Here is an 11,089-nt window from a genome sequence, read left to right on the forward strand (position 1 = left end):
AGAAAGTTTGCAGGATACAAGATTAATGTACAGAAATCTGTTGCTTTCCTATACACTAATAATGAACTATCAGAAGGAGAAAACAAAAATAATCCCATTTTATATTGCATCAGAAAGAATAACATACCTATTAATAAACTTAACCAAGGCAGTGAAAGACCTATACTCTGAAAACTATAAAACACTAGTGAAGGATATTGAAGACAATACAAAAAAAAAAAAGGAAACATACCCCATGCTCTTGGACTGAAAGAATAAGATTGTTAACAGTCCATACTATGCAAAGAAATCTACAGATTTAATGCAATCCCTATCAAAATACCCAAGACATTTTCCACAGAATTAGAAAAAATAATTCTTAAATTTATATGGAATCACAAAATACCCCAATTGCCAAAGCAACCTTGAGGGAAAAGAAAAACTGGATGTATCACACTCCTGACTTCAAGCTATACTACAAATTTACAGTAATCAGTAATCAAAACAACATGGTTATCAGTACAAAAACAGACACATAGATAAATGAAATAGCATAGAGGGCTCAGAAATAAACCCATGTGCCTATGATCAATTGATTGATAACAAATGAGGCACAGAATGCAGTAAATTAAGTGTCAGAAAGGTCAAGTATTTCAGCAAACAAAGCATAGGGAAGAGGAAAAGATTGGTGGGAAATCTCTCTATTCGAAGATATTAGAAAGACATGTCAAGTGAAAAAACCTGGGCAAGACAAATAGAATGTGAGCACATTTCAAAAATAAAGCTATGAAAAATGTAAAGGAGCCTAACAGAACCATAGTTACTTTTGAGGGGAAAGATGGTTGTAATTTTTATGAGTCATAGAGAAGATTTCTGAGATGGGATAGCTGGGAGTTTTATATTCTGACTTGAGTGGTAATTATAAAAATTGATTAAGCAATAAACTTGTTTTGTGCCATTCTCTGCATTGCATTATTTTGAAACTCAAAGATAGTAAATAAAATCAAAAATTGAAGCAAGGTGAATGAGTGACAGCACAAAACCTAACCAACTTTGTCTGGAGACCTATCTTCAACTACCATTGACTCTCGTGAGTTTATGCATATTTTTAATACTGAAGCACAATAAGCACGGGAAATTTTGTTCTGCTTTTGCGGCATAAGGCAACTTTATCTTCAGGGAATCAGAACTACTCAGAAAGTTGTTGCATAATTCTCCCTTGTGCAAAGAATGACATAAAATGCTACTATGGTAAAGGCAGTTAATTACCAGCACTAATTGTGCTTGGGAAGTGACCAAGTACAACTTCAGAGATTTGGTATTGCCATCCAGAAATCAGTATATTATGAGAACTGTTTCCTAGAATCATTTTGGTTTTCCCAGGGTAATTAAGGAAAAAAGTGGTTAATGGGTCACTTGGGATTAACATCTCTTTCTGTAAATTACTATATCCTTCCCTTATTGGGATTTTTTTTTTTTTTCTGGTCATGGAGACAAAGACAGCCCTTGAACAGTAATTGAATAAAAACAATAAGGAAGGAAAATTGCATTAACAATTACAGCACTAATCCTAAACCTTTGGATGCCTTCATTTACAGTAAGCGAAGGACGTTTTGGCAGATCAACCTCATTTTGCTAGATTTAAGTCTAAGTATGTGGTCAGTAAAGTAAAGTAAAATAAAGTAAACCTATTACAGTGATCTTCAGCCATCTGAACTAACTCTTTGAATGCAGAATCATTATATAGTGCAGTAATATCACTAAATGTAACCTGATTCAAAATTATATTACTTTCATCCTGTTCCAACAACCTTAGGATCCATTCCCATACATATGATCCAGGTTTCTATTGATATGCATATGGTAAGACTGGGAGAACTTAAGGATTCAGTTTTTCTAATTTATTGGAATTTACCAATATTTCCTATATTTATTTTCAAGACTTTACCTCTTCCCAGTCGACTCCACACTTTAATAAGAGACAGTATGAGGTTGTGAATTCATTTGCCTTTAAGTCAGCAACCCACGTATTACAATTTTTCTCTTAGATGACATGAAAATGCAGCTACAAAAGATGTTTATTTTAGAACAGTCATAGAGACATTCTGGGACTTCCCAGGTGGCTCAGAGGTAAAGAATCTGCTGCTAATGCAGAAGATGCAGCTTTGATCCCTGCATCAGAAAGATCCTCTGAAGGAGGAAATGGCAACCCACCCCATACTGTTGCCAGGAAAATCCCATGGACAGAAGAGCCTGGTGAGCTACAATCCATGGGGTTGCAAAAAGTCAGATGTGACTGAAGGGACTGAGCAGAGGCTTTTTGGTTCTTTACTTGGTCTTGAGATGGGAATTTCAGGCCTTAAACTCATTATTTTCTTTCCCCAAGATACTCAGTGCACTTACAAATTCATTATACTCCTTATTTTTACTAAACTATTCTGCAACAGCTGGAGAAGGAAATGGCAACCCACTCCAGTGTTCTTTCCTGGAGAATCCCAGGGACGGCGGGCCCTGGTGGGCTTCCGTCTATGGGGTCGCACAGAGTCTGACATGACTGAAGCGACTTAGCAGCAGCAGCAATTCTGCAACAGCAATTAGTTGATCATCCAAAGCCTTGTTCTCAATGCACACCTGACTGCGTGTCTACACGTGAAAACTGATGTAATTGTTTTGCCAGTGTATGCTAAGGACTATCAGTATCCCCTTTAACTGCTGACAACAGGTTCAGTGATACTTTTAAGTCTAATCTAATCAGAAAACTAATTTCAGATAACACAAAACCAATACAGATAATGTATTGTTTTTTAAGATATAATGAACATATAACATTCTATTAGTCTCAGGTATAGAACATGATGATTCCATATTTGCATATACTGCAAAATGATCACCACAATACATTTTAACATCCACCACTACATATTTTTTCTTCTTTTTTTAAAAATTTTATTTATTTATTTACAGCTGCACTGGGCTTTCATTGCTGCACAAAGCCTTTCTCTAGCAGTGGTGTGTGGGCTTCTCATTGCAGTGGGTTTTCCTCACTGCTCTGCAGTGGCAGAGCATGGACTCTAGGGCACGTGAGCTTCTGTAGCTATGGCACTCAGGCTCAGTGGTTGCTTTGCATGGGCTTTAGAGTGAGTAGGTTTCAGGAGCTGTGGCTTGGGAGCACGGGCTTGGTTGCTCTGCAGCATGTGAAATTCTCCCAGACCAGGGATCAAACCCATGTGCCCATGGGCAGGAGAATACTTAACCACTGGACCACCAGGGAAGTCCACAATTTTTTTCTTCTGAGGAGAACTTTTGAGATCTACTCTACAGTTCAGTTCAGTTCAGTTCAGTTCATTGCTCAGTCATGTCCGACTCTTTTCGACCCCATGAATCTCTTAGCAACTTACAATTATACAATATTATTAACTATAGTCACCATGCTATTTTTTATATCCCAGAAGTTATTTATTTTATAACTGAAAGTTCATATTTTTTTCATTTTATACATTTACTCTGGATGTAACATAACTTGATACAAACACAGATGACATTCTAAGACCTTTTGCCAGACCTGTTCAAGTACAGCATCTTTTGAGATGGTGGAAGGTGATTTAGAAACACCTGGGTTGAGTATTTCTATCCATGCCTTAAATCCTAAAAACCTTTCAGTTTTTATAGTCCTTTTGGAGAAAGACAGGAAGTACTTTAACACTTATTAGTATATCAGTTAATGCATTTCTGAGAAAGACTTTGTAAAAATTTTTAAAATTAGAAAGTTCATATTTTTTATGACCGTCACCCACTTTGCCTACTCTCTGCCTCTGGGAATCATCAATTTGTTTTCTGTATCTATGAGTTTGTTCTGGGTTTAGGTTTTGTTCTTGTTGTTGTTTGGGGTTTTGTTTGGGGTTATTGTTTTTAGATTCCACATATAAGTGAGATTATATTGTCTTTCACTGTGTTAGTTCTTTCTCTTTCATTGTCTTGGTTCACCTACCATAATGTCCTCAAGGTCCATCCAAGTTATCACAAATGGCAAGATTTCCTTTTTATAGCTGAACAACTTTCCATTGTGTGTGTGTATGCCATATTTTCTTTATCCAGCCATCTATCAGTGGATACTTCGGTTGCTTTAATATCTTGCTGCTGCTGCTGCTGCTAAGTCGCTTCAGTTGTGTCCGACTCTGTGCGACCCCATAGACAGCAGCCCACCAGACTCCCCTGTCCCTGGGATTTTCCAGGCAAGAAAACTGGAGTGGGTTGCCATTTCCTTCTCTGATGCATGAAAGTGAAAAGTGAAAGGGAAGTCACTCAGTCGTGTCCAAATTGTGCACATATCTTTTAAAATTATTTTAAAGTTTTTATTTCCTTTGGATAAATACCCAGAAGTAGAATTGCTGGATTACATGATAGTTCTATTTTAAAGCTTTTAAGGAACTGCCACACTGCTTTCTACAGTGGCTGAACCAATTTACTTTCCCACCAAAAATACACAAACGTTCCCATTTCTCCATATTTCCACCATCTCTTGACTTTTTGATGATAGCTATTCTAAAAGATGTAAGGTAATCTCATTATGGGTTTGATTTGCTTTCCCCTGATTACTGATGCTGAGCACATTTTCAAGTATTTATTAGCCATCTGGGTGTCTTCCTTGGAAAAATGTCTGTTCAGATCCTCCACTCGGTTTTAATTAGGTTGTTTGGCTACTGAATTCTGTGAGTGCCTTACATATTTAAGACATTAACATCTTGTCAGTTATATAAATTACAAACATTTTCTCCCATTCCAGAGTTTATTTTTTTAATGTTTTTCTTTTCCTGTAAAGAAGATTTTTAGTTTGATGTAGTTCCATTTAATCTTGCTTTTGTTGCTTGTATTGTTTGTGTCATATCCAGAAAACTGCTGCCAAGACCGATGTCAAGAATCTTCTACTTTTTGTTCTTTTCTAATAATTTTATAGTTTAAGTCATTGATTTTGAGTTAATTTCAGTAAGTGGTATAAGACAGGGGTCCAATATCATATTTCTGCATATTTGAATGGTTCTCCAGTTTTTCCAGTACCATTTGTTAAAGAGACTTTTAATAGTTTGCTTTATTTAGTTTACCCAAAGCTACCATATACAGAATAGGGCTGATCAGCCAGAAACTTTTCAGTTTACTATTAAAGAAGGTATTCAGAGTCTGACAGAGATTACAATGCTGCTCAGTCATCTCCAACCAAGTTTCCCATAAGAACCCAGAGGAAACGTTCCCTTTATCAAGGACATAAGAAATAAATTTGTGAAAGGAGTCTTAGCATTTCGGAAAAGCTCTATGACTGCTGTTTGCTATAGGCTAGGAAGGATAATGCTGCCTTTAAACATCAGTCCCTGAATTCAATGTGGATTATGAGGTACTATAGGGACAGTGGCCAAGTGGCAGCATTCATAAATGCCAGATGTAAAGTGTGTATAGGGACTGTAATAGGCAACAGAATAAAAGCAGAGATTAAAATAGTCTGACCTGACAAAACCTTTGGCATTGGATAATTAACCATGGTGTCTCTAGAGCTTAAATAGGTAAGTAGCCTATTAAAGTCTTACTTGATTTGTATGAGCAGAAAATCTCTAAGTCTGATGAACATAAATTTGACTTAAACGAGAACAATAGAGACAGAGATTCACAGCATTTCAACAAGTTTTCAGACCAGCCAGTTACAAAAACAAAGCCCACTGAATAGAGAGCAGACTGGGTCTCCTTAAACAAGAAGCTTAGTACTAGGGGTGGAGGGGGGAGTTTACTATAAATATTTCTCATAGCTTTCTTCGAAGTTACAATCATTTACCAAGATGATTGTACACTGAGGAAGGAAAAATAACCAGACTTTTAGAGAACTACTGGATACTGGCTTTGGATTTACATTAATTCCTGAAGACTACTACTATGGTCCACCAGTCAGAGAAGGGCCTGATAGAGATCAAATGGTGAACAAAAGTCTGATCGGATCTGTCTCAGAATTGACCCAATGGTTTCCACCTCATTCTGTGGTTATTTCAAGAGCTCAAGAGTTCATTATTGAAAGAACATACTCAACAAATGGAAGAGTCTCTATGTTGGTTCTCCACTACATGGGATATGAGCTATTATAGTGTCAGTGGCCTAATATAAACCACTAGAACTATCTCTACATACCAAAAGATTAAACTAGAAACATTACCAAGTTCCTGAAGCAAATTTGGAGATGACACCATCACAGACTTGAAAGATGGCAGAGATGGTGATTTCTACAATATTCTTATTCATATCACCCATTTGCCTTGGAAGAAGACAAGAGGATCTTGGAGAAAGACATTAATCAAGTGATGACTTAATTACAGCTTCTGTTCCAGTTGCATTTAACTGCCTTGATACCTAGTATGCAGCCATTAATCCAGCAATATTTTTTATACCTTTTTATCAAAGATCATCGTAATAAATTTGCTTTCAACAGCCAGAGCCAAAATAAACCTTCGCTATCCTATTTCCAGGTATACCAACATTCCAAGTCCTATGTTATTAGCTAGTCCATAAGGAACTTCATTGCTTTTCTATTCCAAAGACCATCACAATACCTCATTATATTCTTAATATGTCAATTGAACTTGCTAAGCAGGAAGTTTCAACAATAACTACTCTAGATACCTTGGTAAGAAATATATGTAAAGTCATAGTGAAGTGAAAGTCGCTCAGTCGTGTCTGATTCTTTGCAACCCTACAGACTATACAGTCCATGGAATTCTCCAGGCCAGAATACTGGGGTGGGTAGCCTTTCCCTTCTCCAGGGGATCTTCCCAACCCAGGGATCGAACCCAGGTCTCCTGCACTGCAGGCAGACTCTTTACCAACTGAGCTATCAGGGAAAGAAGCCTATAAGTCATAGGGTGGAAAAGAAATCTCAGAAATATTCAGGGAGCTGACACTTCAGTAAAGTTTCTAAAGGTAGAGTAGTCTGGGCAGGTGAAGATATACGAAGTGGACAACTTGCCACATTTGTACCATTGTGTCTACCACTAAGAACTAGACACAATTTTCTGTGTCAGTTAATATTTTGGATGTAACATATACCTCATTTTGGCATGATATTCCATTCTAAGAATCAAGTAACCCAAAACATTTCCAGCTTGAATAAGGCCTAGATCACAGATGGTTCTACAAGTGCTCCAGCCTGCCTTAAAAGCTCCTCTGATGATGATCCAGAAAATATTATAAACCATCTATTATATATAGGAACACTAAATGATACATTTGGTAGGTCCTTATAGGTGAAATCACAATCCCATATCTTTAGACTTTGGGAGCACACATATGCTATACTCTGTAGATACTAAATCTATTTTCAAGTAAGAACTTCTGGCTTGCTTCTGGGTCTTAGTAGAGACTGCACACTTGAACAAGTGTAACCAAGATGCTATGTAATCTGAGATTCCCATCATGAATTTGGCATTGCAACCCACCAAGCTATAGTGTTGGATGTGCACAGCAACATCCATTCAAGACTACAGCTGAAACTATAAAACTCCTAGAGGAGAACATAGGCAAAACACTCTCTGACATAAATCACAGCAGGATCTTCTATGACCCACCTCCCAGAATATTGGAAATAAAAGCAAAAATAAACAACTGGGATCTAATTAAAATTAAAAGCTTATGCATAACAAAGGAAACTATAAGCAAGGTGAAAAGACACCTTCAGAATGGGAGAAAATAATAGCAAATGAAGCAACTGACAAACAACTAATCTCAAAAATATACAAGCAACACCTACAGCTCAGTTCCAGAAAAATAAATGACCCAATCAAAAAATGGGCCAAAGAACTAAATAGACATTTCTCCAAAGAAGACATACAGATGGCTAACAAACACATGAAAAGATGCTCAACATCACTCATTATCAGAGAAATGAAAATCAAAACCACAATGAGGTACCATTTCACACAAGTCAGACTGACTGCAATCCAAAAGTCTACAAGCAATAAATGCTGGAGAGGGTGTGGAGAAAAGGGAACCCTCTTACACTGTTGGTGGGAATGCAAACTAGTACAGCCACTATGGAGAATAGTTAAAAAACTGGAAAGAGAACTGCCTTATGACCCAGCAATCCCATTGCTGGGCATATACACCAAGGAAACCAGAATGGAAAGAGACACGTGTACCCCAATGTTCCTTGCAGCACCGTTTATAATAGCCAGGACATGGAAGCAACCTAGATGTCCATCAGCAGAGGAATGGATAAGAAAGCAGTGGTACATATACACAATGGAGTATTACTCAGCCATTAAAAATAATACATTTGAATCAGTTCTAATGAGGTGGATGAAACTGGAGCCTATTATACAGAGTGAAGTAAGCCAGAAAGAAAAGCACTAATACAGTATACTAATGCATATATACGGAATTGAGAAAGATGGTAATGATAACCCTGTATGTGAGACAGCAAAAGAGACACTGATGTATATAACAGTCTTTTGGACTCTGTGGGAGAGGAAGAGGGTGGGATGATTTGGAAGAATGGCATTGAAACATGTATAATATCATATAAGAAACAAATCACCAGTCCAGGTTCGATGCAAGATATAGGATGCTTGGGGCAGTTGCACTGGGACAACCCAGAGGGATGGTATGGGGAGGGAGGTGGGAGGGGGGTTCAGGATGGGGAACACGTGTACACCAGTGGTGGATTCATGTTGATGTATGGCAAAACCACTACAATATTGTAAAGTAATTAGCCTCCAATTAAATTTGGCAAATCTAATACAATTATGTAAAGTTTAAAAATAAAATAAAATTTAAAAAAATTTTGAGACAGTCAAAATAAATAAATAAATTTAAATTAAAAAAAAAAGACTATAGCCGAACACATCTTGAAAACATAGGTTCCTGAGAAAATTATCTTAATGCCTAGGACACAAACTCCTGCCACATTACTTTCTCTCTGTACCCACACCTAAAACTTTACAGAGAGTTTTCTCTGAAGCAGCTGATAGAGAAAGAAAAAAATAAATGGGACTTTTTGTAGATAGTTCATCATAATTAGTAAGTACTTTGGCATTCACTGCACAAAGACTTCTTGTTTCATTGAACTGTCCATTTTATACACCATCAAAATATCTGACATCTTTGGGTCTCAGTAAAAATACCAGTATTATTTGTTGGTTGTCATTCTTACAACTTCACATCTTCACAACTGAAAACAAATTTAATAAATATTATATCCCACTACTGCTAAGTCTCTTCAGTCATGTCCGACTCTGTGCGACCCCATAGACGGCAGCCCACCAAGCTCCCCCGTCCCTGGGATTCTCCAGGCAAGAACACTGGAGTGGGTTGCCATTTCCTTCTCCAATGCATGAAAGCAAAAAGTGAAAGTGAAGTCGCTCAGTCCTGTCCAACTCTTAGAGACCCCTTGGACTGCAGCCTACCAGGCTCCTCCATCCATGGGATTTTCCAGGCAAGCTAATAAAGTAATATTAGCTCTTTCACTAACCATAATTGTTAGTGTCCCACTAACTTTTTTTTCCCATCAGGCAAAGTCTAATAGAGGTTATGTACTCTCACAAAGCATTCTTTACATACAACTGAAAGACACTGCCACTGGCATTATCCTATAAGATTCCAGTCCTAGCCAGTACTCTTGCCTGGCAAATCCCATGGACGAAGGAGCCTGGTAGGCTGCAGTCCATGGGGTCGCTAGGAGTTGGACATGACTGAGCGACTTCACTTTCACTTTTCGCTTTCATGCATTGGAGAAGGAAATGGCAACCCACTCCAATGTTCTTGCCTGGAGAATCCCAGGGACGGGGGAGCCTGATGGGCTGCTGTCTGTGGGGTCACACAGAGTCCGACATAACTGAAGCAACTTAGCAGCAGCAGCAGGGTCATCACTTCATGGGAAATAGATGGGGAAACAGTGGAAACAGTGTCAGACTTTATTTTTGAGGCTCCAAAATCACTACAGATGGTGACTGCAGCATGAAATTAAAAGACGCTTACTCCTTGGAAGAAAAGTTATGACCAACCTAGATAGCATATTGAAAAGCAGAGACATTACTTTGCCAACAAAGGTCCGTCTAGTCAAGGTATGATTTTTCCAGTGGTCATGTATGGATGTGAGAGTTGGACTGTGAAGAAAGCTGAGTGCCAAAGAATTGATGTTTTTGAACTGTGGTGCAGGAGAAGACTTTTGAGAGTCCCTTGGACTGCAAGGAGATCCAATCAGTCCATTCTAAAAGAGATCAGCCCTGGGTGTTCTTTGGAGGGAATGATGCTAAAGCTGAAGCTCAAATACTTTAGCCACCTCATGCAAAGAGTTGATTCATTGGAAAAGACTCTGATGCTGGGAGGGATTGGGGGCAGGAGGAGAAGGGGATGACAGAGGATGAGATGCCTGGATGGCATCACCAACTCGATGGATGTGAGTTTGAGTGAACTCCGGGAGTTGGTGATGGACAGGGAGGCCTGGCGTGCTGCGATTCACGGGATCGCAAAGAGTTGGACAAGACTGAGTGACTGAACTGAGGGTCATTGGGGGATTCCCTGGTCCCTCAGCTGGTAAGGAATCTGCCTGCAATGCAGGAGACCCCGGGTCAATTCCTGGGTCAGGAAGACCCACTGGAGAAGGGATAGGCTACCGACTCCAGTATTCTTGGGCTTCTCTGGTGGCTCAGCTGGTAAAGAATCCGCCACAATGCCGGAAACCTTGGTTTGATCCATGGGTTGGGATGATCCCCCCTTGGGAAGGGAAAGGCTGCCCACTCCAGTGTTCTGGCCTGGAGAGTTCTATGGACTGTATAGTCACAAAGAGTCAGACACAACTGAGTGATTTTCACTTAACAGTCATTGGAAAGACTGATGCTGATACTGAAGCTTAAGCTGAAGCTCCAATACTTTGGCTACCTAATGTGCAGAGGCAACTCATTAGAAAAGACTCTAATGTTGGAAAAGATGCTGGGAAAGAAGGCAGGAGGAGAAGGGGATGACGGAGAACAAGATGGTTGGATGGCATCACTGACTCAATGCACATGAGTTTGAACAAGCTCTGGAAGATGGTGAAGGACAGGGAAGACTGGCATTCTGCAGGCCATGGGGTTGCAAAGAGTCA

Source organism: Bos taurus, chromosome 10 (genome assembly GCF_002263795.3).
Source record: "Bos taurus isolate L1 Dominette 01449 registration number 42190680 breed Hereford chromosome 10, ARS-UCD2.0, whole genome shotgun sequence".
In the NCBI taxonomy this organism is placed as follows: Eukaryota; Metazoa; Chordata; class Mammalia; order Artiodactyla; family Bovidae; genus Bos; species Bos taurus.